We start from the raw sequence: 15,004 nt of genomic DNA, 5'->3' as shown, positions 1-15,004 counted from the left end.
CAAACAAAGAAAATCCCCTTTTTGCTCCAAGTATCTAAATATTTCAAATAAAAATGGGTCTGGGGCCATGAATTATACCCACAATTAATTGCCTCTATTTTCCACTTCAATTTGGCCTTGTGTTACCAATAAGATTGAGTTAAGCATGAAGTAGTCTATGTAGAATCTTCCATAATTTATATTGGTATTTAGAAATTGATGAGATATTATTTAAGGTTGAGGGAAGGGTAAATTAGAAATCAGTAGCCCAAATCTGGCTGCTTTTGTAGCTAATGAGCTATGTATGATTTTTATATTTTTAATACAATAAAATATTTTTTAATTTAAAAAAAGCTTCTTACCTATAATGGTCACATAAAAATGAGTGACAGATTGCATCTGGCCAAAGGGCCCATTTATTAGACCATAGTTTACTGACCCTGTGGGAGATTTTCCATTTAAAGTATTGATATAAAAATTTGACATTTAGGGTATTTTCCTACCCTTTATTTCCCCATTGACAAATACATGGTTTCAGCCTTTACTACCATGAAAGGACAGTTTGATTTTCATGACAGAAATTAAAAATTCATGAGATATTTTCATTATTGCACACTCATATTTTTCAAAACTTTACCAATATTATAAATATTAGTAAGCATAATAGTGGAGGATGATCTAACACTAGGATTTCTCATATCAATTAAATCCTTGGTATAGAATATCAAAAATATTTAAGTAATTTATAGTACTTGTCTCATAGCATGGTGATTTCCTTTAGCTATTGAGGGGGAAAAAAGGACATTTTGAGAAAAGACCTGTTTTGACGCCAGAAAATGAAAACCTTGTCCATTTTTTATAACACTGAGAAATTTTGTTTCTTAGGACAAAACAAGAAAAAGAAAAAAAAAGTAATTTTCTTTCCCAATTTGTGGTAGGAAAAATCTAGCATATATTATTTTTATCTCAGTTTTGAAAAAGGAAGGTGGCAGATGAGTATTTATTTAATTCCCTGGGTCTTATGGCAATGAATCACAAATGAGAACTATTAAGTTCCAATAATAATTAGAAAGAGGAAAGGGGAAAACTTGGGAAAGCTATGATTGAGAAGTGTAGCTAACTACTTTCTCAGAGTTCACCATTTACCAAAACCTTTTCTTGTATTTCCACATGCTTTCCATGAGCCTCCTATTGAAATGAATGAGAACATTAATTTTAATGAGAAAGGAAGGAAAAATGAATAGCTAATCTTTCCTGAGATTCAAACACTTAATTTATTCCTTCAATGTACTGTGGGTTTTAAGTTATATAAATCTAATATTGGTTTTAAAGTAGGCAAGGACTGGTCAGGTTGATCCTAAGTGCTAACTGGTCACTGAAGGTAGTTAGTTTAAGGTGGTATGTGTCACTTATACAAGGCTCCTGTGTGGCAAACTGATTTTTAGCATGGATGCTAGTAACTTTTTGTTCTGCTCCTTCCATTAGATCATTTAATTGATTCACTTGTTTAGTTGTTCAAGAGCCTCCATTACTAAATATCCTCCAAGAGCAAGAAGGCCTGGGCTGCCTCTGTATCTTAAAGTTCCTTTCAGACCGATGACGGCCATGGTTTAAATCTCTATGGTAATCAAAATCATCCTGGAGCTATTTCTGAGGATGTATCTCCAGAGTGAAGGACTTCCAAAAGTTTGGCCTCATTAATTGGTTCAAAGCTTCTTTTACCTTCTGATGGACTCCAATCTGGAGCTAGACAGGTTTCTAAAAATCATGGAGAATGGGAATTTAACGACTTCTTCAAGGAAATTTTCTCACAGTTTGGAAGAAATGTTGCAGCAGAGGAAAGTAAGAACCAAAAATGGGCCCTGGTGAGATAGTAAAAAGCTTATGTCTTTCACTATTTGCTAGGGGGTATTTGTCACTAGCTATTAGATTATATTTGGACTGGCAAAGTTTGAATGCTTCCAGAGAGGGCTGGTCCAAGGAAACAGGAGCAATATAAACTCTTGACATAAATAAAGACTACTTCTGGAAATCTTCTCTGTTGTGATTATCTCCAAATTTCCCTTAGTGTCATCAGTTTGGGATTCCACTTAGTTTTTGGTCTGTATTTTCCCTTAAAACCACAGACTCAAAATATGTTCATCAGCTGTGATCCATTTGGGATATTGTAATTCATTAAAAAATATTCTGGAGAAACTACCAGAAATCTTAGGACTCTTTCAGACACTAAGATGGTATATTTCACTAGGTTCTAATATTCTAAAGCAATATTTTCTTCTGGAAAATGCTCATAATCCTTTTTAAGATCATCTTGATCACCTTGGAGTCGATTCAGATTTTTCTGGTGGGCAGTTGTTTACAGGGAGTAGATGATATTTTAAATTTTCCATTTAGAATTCTTTGCAACCTGGCTCCAAACAATCTTTCCAGACTTATTTTTCATTATTGTCCCTCATAAATTTTAAATTCTGGACAAACTGGATTACTCTTTAATCCCTTATATATTGCATTTAGAATCCCACCTCCATGTTTTTGCACATGCTGTGTCTCACATTTTTAGTGCTTCCCCTATTTATTCAAGATGTTGCATAAATGAAACTCATTCAAGAGGTCTTTTCTGATCCTTTGACTCTTGTTGTTCCCATTGGAAATTATATTGTATTTAATTTGCATAAATTTTTTTTTGATTTTTTTCTTTAACTTTTGCTTCCCCCAGTAGAATATAAGTTTTTTGAACACAGGGCTTGTTTCCTTTTGACTTTTTATTTCCAGGTTCTTATAGCAGTACCTTTTTTTTAATGGTAAATGCTAAATAAATGTGTTTTTATTTGAAGTAAATGAAAAAATAAATTCTAGATAGATAGCATTTTATTATAAATACAATCACTTTGCTTCAAAATTGATTTGTCTAAAACCCTGCTGTGTCCTATAATCACTGTCATTTAAAAATATCTATCTATCTATCATCTCTCTCTCTCTCTATCTATCTATCCATAAATCTACTTTTTTCTTTCAAAGATATGTATTTTGGAGGGGGGAAAGATCTATATTTGCTATCTGATATTATTCAGACTAAAATGGCAAACTTACCAGTAATATATTCCCTTTTTTCTGAAAGGATGGTTTTGTTAAAAAAATTAATTTATCTGGGGTGGCTAGGTGGTGCAGTGGATAGAGCACGGGCCCTGGAGTCAGGAGTAACTGAGTTCAAAGGCAGTCTCAGACACTTCATAATAACCTAGCTGTGTGACTTTGTGCAAGCCACTTAACCCCATTGCCTTGCAAAAAAAAAAAAGAAAACTAAAAAAAATTAATTTATCTGATTTGTCCGTGATTTTAAATTGTCCAGTAGATAGTTGTTGATGTGAGATTAGTGTTCACCAGAGAGATTGGGACTGGATTTATAAATTTATCACTCATATGCTCAAAGAAGGAAATTAAACCTTTAGTAACTGGAGATGTTACCAAATGAGAAGATATATATATATATATATATATATATATATATATATATATATATATATATATATATATGAAAGGGTTCAAAATAGCCATAATAAGGGGGGTAGAGTATGGTTGGTGATGATCCAACAAAAGAAAATGAAAATGAATGTTCAGAAAGGAGGGGAAGCTAGAGAGACCATTTTTATGCCAATTATACATTGAGGAAGAGAATATGGTTCACAATATGAAATGCTATAAAGAAGTCATAAGAATGATATTTGAGGAAAAGGTCTTAAGATATAGCTATTAAAATGCTAATGACTACTTAGAAGAAGTTTTAGTTGAAGGAGAATGTAATTTTTCTAAAATGTACAATATTTTTCGAGGGAACTTTGTTTTCTTCTATATACTCTACAATACACCTGCCATGCCCTACTGACATTCTGTTCCTTAAATGCAACTTTCCTTTTCCCAACTACAAGCCTTTTCACAGACTGTCTCTCATTCCTGGAATGTTATATCCCCCTGACTTTCAACTCTTGATTTTCCTGGAATTCTTCAAGAATTAGCTGAAAATTATCCTAAAACAAAATACTTTCCACTTTAATTGCTAATGTCTTCTCCTTTCAGATTACCTTACTATAGTTTGTATAGATCTTATATATATCAAGACATTTAAATATCTTCTGCCCCAATAGAATGTCTGCTACTTGAGAATCTGAATATTTTGCCTTCTTTATATACCTTAATCTTATCAAAGCCTGCCACATAGTAAATATGTTTAACAATGGATTATTGAACATAAGCTAGAATATTTATTCTAAAAGGATATATTTTTATACCTGTTCTGATGCTATGACAATTGTAGAGACATTGTCCGTCATAGAAACTCTGCTAACTAGTCATGTCTATCTTCCTATTGAATGGAATTTATTCCAATTTTAATAAATTGATAGACAAACTTCATATTAAGTGAGGGAAATGACCTATGCAGTATACAACATGGAGGAGGGGGAGAGAGAGAGAGCGAGAGCAAGACAGAGATAGAGACACACACACAGAGACAAAGACAGAGACAGAGAGAGATGAAGAGAAAGAGACACACAGAGCCAGAAATAGAGACAAACACACAAAGATAGACAGAGAGAGAGAGAGAGAGAGAGAGAGAGAGAGAGAGAGAGAGAGAGAGAGAAACACACAGAGACAAACAGACACACAGAAACACAGGGAGACAGAGACACATGGAGAGAAACAGAGAGAGACACACACATACACACATAGAAACAGAAAAGAGAGACAATGACAAAGAATCAGAGACAGAGTCAGAGAAAGGAACCCTGAGGTAGAGACAAATAAGGATGCCTGAAGTTTGACTAGATAACTATAGATCTAAGTTCTATGTGAACTAAGGGCAGTTTGAATTCCCAGCAGTGTAGGAGAAACTGAAATCAACCATAGAGGTCTTCCAGTTGACAACAGTATATGCAGCATTTAGGAGAGATCCCGAAATTTCTGCATTGTTCAGTATAGTCTAGGAATACTCAAGAAATGAACTTCTTGGATTTGACTCTCCTTGGTACTTGGGAGATTTGAAAGGGGTTTAGATAAGGCCTGTATTCAAATACATGATGAGTGTTTTGATTCTTTAATGTTATACTTTGTTATAACCTGTGTACTGTTGGACAAGATTCTTGGTGCTTGCTTTTGACAGCTGCAATGATTGTACTAATATGGTTATTTGATATAATTTTCAGATCTATATCTATGGTGCTTATAATATTTTGATTAAATACTTTGTGAAGTCTTGGTCTTGATAAGATGATTTAAGAAGATAGCCCATGAAGAGATGAAAGGTGATTGCCTAATAGATGGTAGCTGAAGTTGAGTAATTTTATGAACATACCCTAAGACCATAATAGGAAGCTGGTTCAGTAAGTCCAGGAGTCAGAACTAATGGGAGTGACAATTAGCTATCTTTAGAAATAAAGACAATTTTAGATGAGGACGATCATTATACACAACCATAACACATTATTAGAGCTATATATTTTGTAAAGTGAGTTATTATTTTTATTTATGGCTTATAAAGTGATGTTGCTAATGGAATTATTATTAATCCTTTACAGTTGAGAGAACTGTTGATTGAAAAGGTGAAGTAACTTTACCAAGAGGAAGTAGTTAGTGATCAATGAGGGAGCTGAGATTGGAACCCAGCCTTTCCTTCTCTTTATCATTTTTTCACTCCACAATTTAATAGAAGGTTTAAAATGCAAACATCCTTGTAGCATAAAGGAGATACCATAGTGATTTAAAATAATAATAAGAAATTTATTTGTATCAGATCTTTTTCTTGAGAGTAGACTTTGATAATGAGTAAGTTCTAAAAGAAAGATTGGAATTTTGAAGATGTTTGTGAAGGAAGGAAAGGAAAGCCCAATATCTCTTCCTTAAGGTTGGTTGCTGTTGGTTTTAGTCAAAGGAGTATGTTAAATACCATTATTCCCATTTTTATCTGGAAAGGTCATCTTTTTCTGAGGTTTTCAAGGTTACTTTCCTCAACTTAGACCATTCTTTCCCTGAGTAGTCTGTGACATGGAAATATTAGGGCAGCAAGTCCAAGTTCTTGGGAAACAGGCACCTAGAATGGAATGTAACATTTGAGTGCCTCCTTTCTTCCTTGGACCTTGGTAGGATGAAGGGAGGGAAGTGGGGGAGGTACTATAAGGACATAGTGACCTTCTGTCTGGGAAGTAGAGAATAAAAGGAATTTGATGAGGAATAAATAGTATGTGATGAGGAAGATAACAATCAGATGGAAATTCCCAGGCTAGATGATATGCCCCATTAGTTACCAGTATGCTTTGCATGAGCCCATATAAAAGAGAAAGTGAATCTTCATTTTCCCCCCTGCTTTTTATAAGACCTCTTCGTATAAATGCTGTTTTTTTAACAGCTATTCTCAAGCTCATTGAAGGTACGTTAAAACACACTAAATTTAATTTTAGTAGCTGAGGAATCTATAGTTTCTCTGAACATTTAAATGTTTTCTTCCCTTTGTAAATTTAGATAAAGGTTAGGAAGCCTGGGGCAGATCCTGCTGGGCCGATTTTGAGGTTTTTATGAAGCCTATAGTTGTGCAAATTCTCTAGAGCCTTACAATAATCAGTACTGTATTGTATGTGAGATGGACAGCTCCATAAAATGTTAGTCTTGGATGCTTTATGTGTAGGCAGAAAGAAACGAAACCCAAATGGTCCAACATGCTGCTCTCTTTTCTCCCTGTTAACTCTATAAATCTGACCTTATCATAGGAAGACTGGGAATCTAATCCTGTTTTTGACCCATGCAGTTGGTGAATGAGCAAGTCTTCCTGGGCAAGTAACTTAAACTCTCAAAAACCCAGAAAACTCTTCAAGACAATAAGTTGTGGGAAAATTTTTATTCTTAATGTGTGTAGGAATTATTTTACTAACAATTATAGATTCATACAAATTGTGTTCTAGGAGCAACATATGTTAGGCTAATTATTCCTTTAATATTTTGAGAAAATTTTCAAATTTTAACCCACTCAAGGAACTGAATATTTACATTGTTTGTCTTCACTTTCTGATTACTTAGAGAATAGGAACTCTGTGGATGTTTTAAAGTCTGAATGGTTGGTCACACTTGATAACTCAAAAATGAAGCTTAACTGGGTTGAATTATCTTAAATTATCCTAATTACCAATAACTTTTTTTTTTGGCTTTTGCAAGGCAAATGGAGTTAAGTGGCTTGCCCAAGGCCATACAGCTAGGTCATTATTAAGTATCTGAGACCGGATTTGAACTCAGGGACTCCTGACTCCAAGGCCAGTGCTTTATCCACTACGCCACCTAGCCACCCCTTACCAATAACTTTCGATTAAATTCCTTATACCATGGCTAAGCAAACCTTTCTTTTTTTCTTAACTGTCGAATGACTTGTAAGTTTTATATGTTGAGCTATTTTTTAAGGATTTTGTTAATTTTTTAAACTACATACAATGGTATTTTATAACCCATCATTTTTTGCAAGATTTTGATTACAATTATTCTCCCTTCTTCCCTTCCCTCCTCTCCCCGCCAACAGAAAGCAATCTGATATAGGCTTTATATTTGCAACCATGCCAAAAATAGATCAAAATTAAACGTGTTGTGAGAGAAGAATCAGATACAAAAGGACGAAAGAAAACATTAGAAATTTCAAATTTATATAATGCATAAGACATCTTTCAGAAATTGAAGATAATAAATGTTTGCATCATTTAAACTCCTGGATAAACACTTCTCTGGATGAAGATGATCTTTTCCATTACACGTTCCATCATCTTGTACTGCTGAACTGAACAAGTTCATCACGGTTGATCACCCCATGTTGTTAGTGTGAATAATGATTTTTTTTTTTTGGTTCTGATCATTTCACTCAGCATCAATTCATGCAAGTCTCCCTGGGCTTTTCTGAAATTCCACCCCTCATGATTTCTTATAGAACAATTGTCATCCATTACACATATATACCGCAGTTTGTTCAGTCATTACCTGATTGATGGGTACCCCTTCAATTTCCAATTCTTTGACACTACAAAAACAGCTGGTATGATTAAATAATCATTTCCATTTGGTATTTTTACCCCTTTTCATGATCTCTCCAGGATACAAAACCCTGTAGTGGTAATACTGGATCAAAGGGTATGGGCATTTTTATTGACCTTTGGGCATAATTCCAAATTGCTCTTCAGAAAGGATGGATCATTTCACAACTCCACCAGCAATGCTTTAGTGTTGTACATTTCCCACATCCCTTCCAGTATTGATCATTATCATTTCTAGTCATATTGGCCAATGTGAGAGATGTGAGGTGGAAACTCAGAGATATTTTAATTTGCATTTCTTTTATCAATAATGACTTAGAGCAATTTTTCTTGTGACTATAGATAACTGAATTTCTTTGTCTGAGAATTGCCTTTTGATATCCTTTGACTATCATTTGGAAATTTTTTTTTATAAATTTGATCCAGTTCTCTATATATTTTAGAAATGAGTCCTTTGTCAGAAACACTAGATGTAAAAATTGTTTCCCAATTTACTACATTCTTTTTAATTTTGGTTACAGTGCTTATGTTTGTGCAAAATCCTTTTAATTTAATGTAATCAAATGATCTAGTTTGTTGTTTCATAATTTTTTCCATCTCACTTTTGGTCATAAACTTCTTCCCTTTTCATACTTCTGACAGGTAAACTATTCTATGTTCTCCTAATTGGCTTATAATATTAAATTTTTTTGTCTAAATTCTGCACCCATTTTGACTTTAACTTGGTATGGGGTGTAAAGTATTGGTCTATTCCTAGTTTCTGCCACACTTTCTTTCAGTTTTCGTATTCCAGAAGCTGAAATCTTTGAATTTATCAAAGAGCAGATTACTGTAGTCTTTTCCTGTTGACTCTTTTGTACCTAATATATTCCCATGATCCACAACTCTATTTCTTAGCCAGTACCAGGCGGTTTTGATGACTGATGCTTTAGAATATAATTTCAGATCTGGTATGACTAGACTGCTTCCCAGTGCATATTTTTTTTCATTAATTCCCTTGATATTCTGGACCTTTTCTTCCTCCATATGAATCTAGCTACTATTTTTTTTAACTCACTAAAGTAAATTTTTGGAACTTTGATTGTTATGGCACTAAATGAGTGATCTAATTTAGGTGGAATTGTCCTTTTTATTTTATTAGCTCTGCCTACCATAAGTAATTGACATTTGTCCAGTTATTTAGATCTGATTTTATTTGGGTGAAAACAGTTTTATAGCAGTTTTCATTGAGTTTCTGAATCTACCTGGGCAAGCAGATTCCTTAAAATTGATAGTATTTTATTTTTTTGGAAGTCATTTTAAATGGAATTTCTCTTTCTATCTTTTGCTGCTTTTTCTTGTTAGTACTATATTGAAATGCTGAGGATTTATGTCCATTTGTTTTATATTATGTGACTTTGCTGAAGTTGCTAAGTTTTTTGTAGTTTTTTTTTCAAGTTTTTGCAAGGCAATGGGGTTAATGACTTGCCCAAGGCCACACAGGTAGGTAATTAGAAAGAGTCTGAGACCAGAATTGAACTGAGGTACTCCTGATTCCAAGGCCCGTACTCTATCCACCATGGCACCTAGTCATCCCATGTAGTTTTCTTAACATTATTTTTAGGGTACTCTGTTATACCATAATACCACCTGCAAAGCGTGAGAGTTTTGTTTCTTATCAATTCCTTCAATTTCTTTTTCTTCTCTTTTCACTAAAGCTAACATTTTTAATATAATATTGAATAAAAGTGGTGATAACAAGCATCTTTCTTTCAGCCTTAATCTTATTGGTTATGCTTCATGTTTATCCCCATTACATATTATACTTGTTCATGATTTCAGGTAGATACATTTTAAGGAACAATCCCATTTATCCCTAGGCTCTCTTACTAGTAGTAGGCATGGGTACTGTTTATTATCAAAAGCTTTTTTGTCATCTGTTGAGATAATCCTGTGATTTCTATTATGTTTGTTATTGATATAGCAAATTATGTTCATAGTTTTCTTAGCACTGAACCAACCCTGCATTCCCTGCTGTAATTGCTTTGCTAATAATTTATTTAATTTGGGAGTGGGAGGTTAGAAAGTAATGGGGTTAAATGACTTGCCTAAGGTCAAACAGCTAGGTAAGTATTATGTGTCTGAGGTTAGATTTGACTTCAAATTCTCCCTACTCCAGAACGGGTGCTCTATCCACTGTGCCACCTACTGCCCCCTATTTAAACTTTTTGCATGCATATTCATTAGGGAAATTGGTCTAAAGAATTTCTTTCTATGCTTTGATTCTTCCTGGTTTAGGTATTAGCACCATATTGGTGTCATGGGAGTAATTTGGCAGAGTTCCTTCTTCACCTAATTTTTCAAATCGTTTATATAGAATTGGAACCAATTGATCCTTGAATGTTTGATAAAATTCACTTTTGCATCCAACTAGTCCTGGAGGCTTTTTCTTAAGGAATTTGTTGATGGCTTATGGAATTTCTTTTTCTGAGATAGGGCTATTTAATCTATATTTTAAATTTTTGTAATTTTTATTTTTATAAATATCAATTTTCCTTAGATTATCAATTTATTAGCATACATTTGACAAAATAATAACAAATTATTACTTTAATTTGCTCCTCATTGGTGAATTAACCTTTTTTTCAGTTTTGATATTAGTACTTTGGCTTTCTTTTTTCTTTTACAAATCAAATTAACAAAATTTATATCTATTTTATTGGTTTTTTTCATAAAACAACTCTTGGTTTTATTAGTTAAATTGTTTTCTTGCTTTCAATTTTTGTTATATATCTAAATCATATTCATCTTTTGGTCTTATCTTGATATAGCTTGTGAGGTATTAATCTATGCCTAGTTACTGTCATGCTGTTTTCAATTTTTCACAGCAGTTCCTGTCAAGAGGTGAGTTCTTATCCCAAAAGATAATCTTTGAGTATGTAAAACAGTAGATTACTATTTAATTGCTTCTTTATGGCTGCTTCCAATATTTTCTCCTTGACTTGGGAACTCTGAAATCTGACTATAATATTCCTGGTAGTTTTCATTTTGGTACCTCTTTCAGGAGGTGGTCAGTGAATTCTTTCAATTTCTATTTTACCCTCTGCTTCTAGACTATCAGGGCACTTTTCCTTGATAATTATTTTTGAAAAATGATGTCTAGCTCTTTTTTTGTTTGTGGCTTTCAAGTAGTTCAATAAATTTTAAATTATCTCTTCTGAATCTATTTTCTAAGTCAGTTTTTTTCAATGAGATATTTCATATTTGCAGCTATTTTCAGAGATACTTCTAGGGACTTGCAGGTTTTCAATTCTTCTAAGTTCTTTTGAGATGTTATGACTATTCTTTCCTATGCTTTGGTCTGTAGGTGAACACCAAAACTTCTTTCTGTCCCAGATCTGTAAGAAGAGTCCTTACTTTTATATGACAGTAAGCTCAGTTTTGCTCTAGCTCATTTCCTGCTACTGGAGTCACATGCAATTACCCAAATTTAAATAAAGGCAAAGCCACAGAATTTTCCTCAGTGATTACAAAGAGATTCCTGTATTCTTTGTTTGATCTCCTTACCCTCTGTGAGCTGTAGCTGCTGCTGCTGCTGATTGAGTGGCTCCCAAGGACTGCTCCTGGTCTGTTGGGGTTAGGTCAGTGTTGATGAGGCCTGCATTAGACTATGCTTCCTTCTCACTCTAATGGGGCAGAGTTTCCTCCCTTGACCTTCAAGTCATCCCACAATACCTGGGCTGATAGGTTCAGAAATAGCCACTTAGCCACTCACCCCACTTCCTGCTCTTGCTGCCCTGTCCTTCTTTTTCATCCTGGTGCAGCAGATCCCTGGATCTTCCACAATATCTTTGTCTGGAAAATTGTTTCATTTAGTCATGGGTTCTGACATTATAAGATGTGTGTGTGTGTGTGTGTGTGTGTGTGTGTGTGTGTGTGTGTGTGTGCGCGCGCATGTATTTAGAGCAATTTGGAGGAAAGCTTGGGCAAGTCCCTGCCTTTACTCCACCATTTTGGCTCTTTCCTGTCTCTGTAGTATTTTTAAAGCAATGGGTGCTGTATTTTTGTCAAAAGCTTTTTAGCTGTATCTTTTGGGATAATCATATGATTTCTGTTAGTTTTGTTATTGATATGGTCAATTGTGCTGATAGTTTTCTTAATATTGAACAAGGCTTGCATTTCTGATAAAATTCCCAATTGGCTGTAGAGTATTATCCTGGTGACAAATCACTGTAATCTCTTTGCTAATATTTAAATTTGCTAAAATTTAATTTTTTGATGCAATATTTTATTAATAGAAAAGATCTATAATTTTCTTTGTTTTGGCTTTATTCTGTTTTAGATATCAGATCAATATTTGTGCTAAAAAGGAATTTGGTAGGATTACTTTACCTATCTTTCCAAATAGTTTTTTCCTTAATATTATTTAATTTTATATTATCGATTACATGCTAAGATAGTTTTCAATATTCATCTTTTTGCAATGTTTTGAATTCCATATTTTTATCTCCCTCTAATTTGAAAAAAGTTATACATAATTTCATTTATTTAACATATTTAATTCATATTTAATGTATTTTCATATTACTCATGTAGTGAAAAAAATAAGAATTAAAGGGAAAAATTTCATGAGAAAAATAAAGAAATTTAAAACAAGTGTTGTAAAAATGGTATGATTTGGTCTACATTTAGACTCCATAGTCTTTTCTCTGGATGTGAATGGCATTTCCCATATAAATCTTTTAGAATTGTCCTTTATCACTGAACTGCTGAGAATAGCTAAGTTTATCATAGTTGGTCATCTCACAATGTTGCTGTGTAAAGTGTTCTTCTGGTTCTGTTCATTTCATTCAGCATCAGTTTATGCAAGTCTTTCCAGAGTTTTCTGAAGTTCACCTGCTCATGATTTCTTACCAAACAATGGTATTTCATTATATTCCTATACCCTAAGTTGTTCAGCCATTCCCCAATTGTTGGACACCTCTTCAATTTCTACTTTTGCCACTAGAAAAAGAGCTTCAATAAATAGTTTTTTTTATTTTTCATGATGCCATTTTGATCAGACCGAATAGTGAAATTACTTGATCAAAGGGTATGTGCAGTTTTATTGTCCTTTGGACATAATTGTTGGATCAGCTCATAAATCCAGTGTTCCAGGTTTCCTGCTTCTCTAAAATTAATCATTTCTCTTTGTTGTCATTTTAGCCAATATGATAGATGTTAAATAAGTCCTCAGAAATGTTTTAATTCCCATTTCGCTAATCACTAGTTATTTGGAACATTTTTTTCAGGTGACTATAGATAGTTTTAATTTCATCATCTTTTTTTTGCAAGGCAAATGGGGTTAAGTGGTTTGCCCAAGGCCACACAGCTAGGTAATTATTAAGTGTCTGAGACCGGATTTGAACCCAAGTACTCCTGACTCTAGGGCCAGTGCTTTATCCACTGCGCCACCTAGCTGCCCCCTAATTTCACCATCTTAAAACTGCCTGTTCATATATCTTTCGTTTATTAATTGGAAAATGATTTGTATTCTTATAAATTTGACTATATACATTATCAGCTCTTTATCAGAAATACTAGCTCTGAAAATTGTTTCCCAGTTTCCCTCCTAATCTTTATTTCATTGGTTTTAATCCCATAAACCTTTTAAATTTAACATAATCAAAATTATTCATTTTGCATTTTATAATATTCTCTATCTCTCTTCTTTGTTCATAAACCCCTGCCCTCTCCATAGAAATGACAGATAAACTATTCTTTTGCTCTTCTCAGTGACTTATGGTATCACTCTTTATATCCAAATCCTGTACCCATTTCAACCTCATCCTGGTATAGGGTACGATACACTGGTCTATGTCTAGTTTCTGCCATACTATTTTCCAGTTTTCCCACCAGTTTTGGTAAAATAGTGAGTTCTTATCTCAGAAGCTGTAGTCTTTGGGTCATCAAGCAGTAGATCACTATATTAACTTACTATGTTTTTGTTTTGTTTTATTTTTGGTACCTGATCTATTCCACTGGTCAACTTCTATATTTCTCATTCAGAACACACAATTTTAAAGTCTAGCACTTTATAATATAGTTTTAGATTTGATATAACTAGCCTACCTTCCTTTCCATTTTTTTCATTAATTTCCTTCATAACTTTGACCATTGCTTCAGATAGGTGGATTTTGTGACTAATTTTTCTTACTCTATAAAATAATTTTTCGATAGTTTGGTAATGGCATTAAATAAGTAATTTAATTTGGTGGAATTGTCCTTTTTATTACATTAGCTTGGCTTACTCATGAGCAATTTACATTTTTCTAATTGTTTAGATCCGACTTTATTTGTAAGAAAAGTATTTTGTAATTGTACTCATGTAGTTTCTGGATTTGCCTTGTAAAATAGACTCCCAAGTATTTTATATTATCTGCAGTTACATTAAGTGGCACTTCTCTTTCTATCTCTTGCTGTTGTGCTTTGTTGGTAATATATATATATATATATATATTATATGCACACACACACATATATGTATATATATATATATATATGTATATTTTTATTTTATATCCTACAACTTTACTAAAGGTCTCAACTGTTTTAGTTGGTTTTCTAATTTCCTAGGTATGCCATCATATAATCTGCAAGGAGTGATAGTGTCATTTCCTCATTGCCTATTCCAATTCTTTCAGTTTCTTTTTCTTTTCTTATTATTAAAGCTAGCATTTCTATTGCTATTTTCAATAATAGTTGTGATAACAAGCATCCCTGTTTCACCCCTGATCTTATTGGATATACCTCTAGTTAATGCCTATTTCATATTATGCTTACTAATAGTGCTTATATTTTTAAGAAAAGCTTCATCCGGTCCTTTGTACTCCAGTGCTTTTCCTTCTTTTTGCTTTTTATTTATTTTTAAATTCCAACCTCCAGTTACATGCAAAAACCAGTTTCAACATTTAGTTCCAAATCCTTGAGTTCCAAAATCCCATCTTTTCTCC

The sequence above is a fragment of the Macrotis lagotis genome, chromosome X, assembly GCF_037893015.1.
Source record: "Macrotis lagotis isolate mMagLag1 chromosome X, bilby.v1.9.chrom.fasta, whole genome shotgun sequence".
Classification (NCBI taxonomy): Eukaryota; Metazoa; Chordata; class Mammalia; order Peramelemorphia; family Peramelidae; genus Macrotis; species Macrotis lagotis.
The sequence above is the reverse complement of the archived record's forward strand: the minus strand, read 5'-3'. Positions refer to the sequence as shown.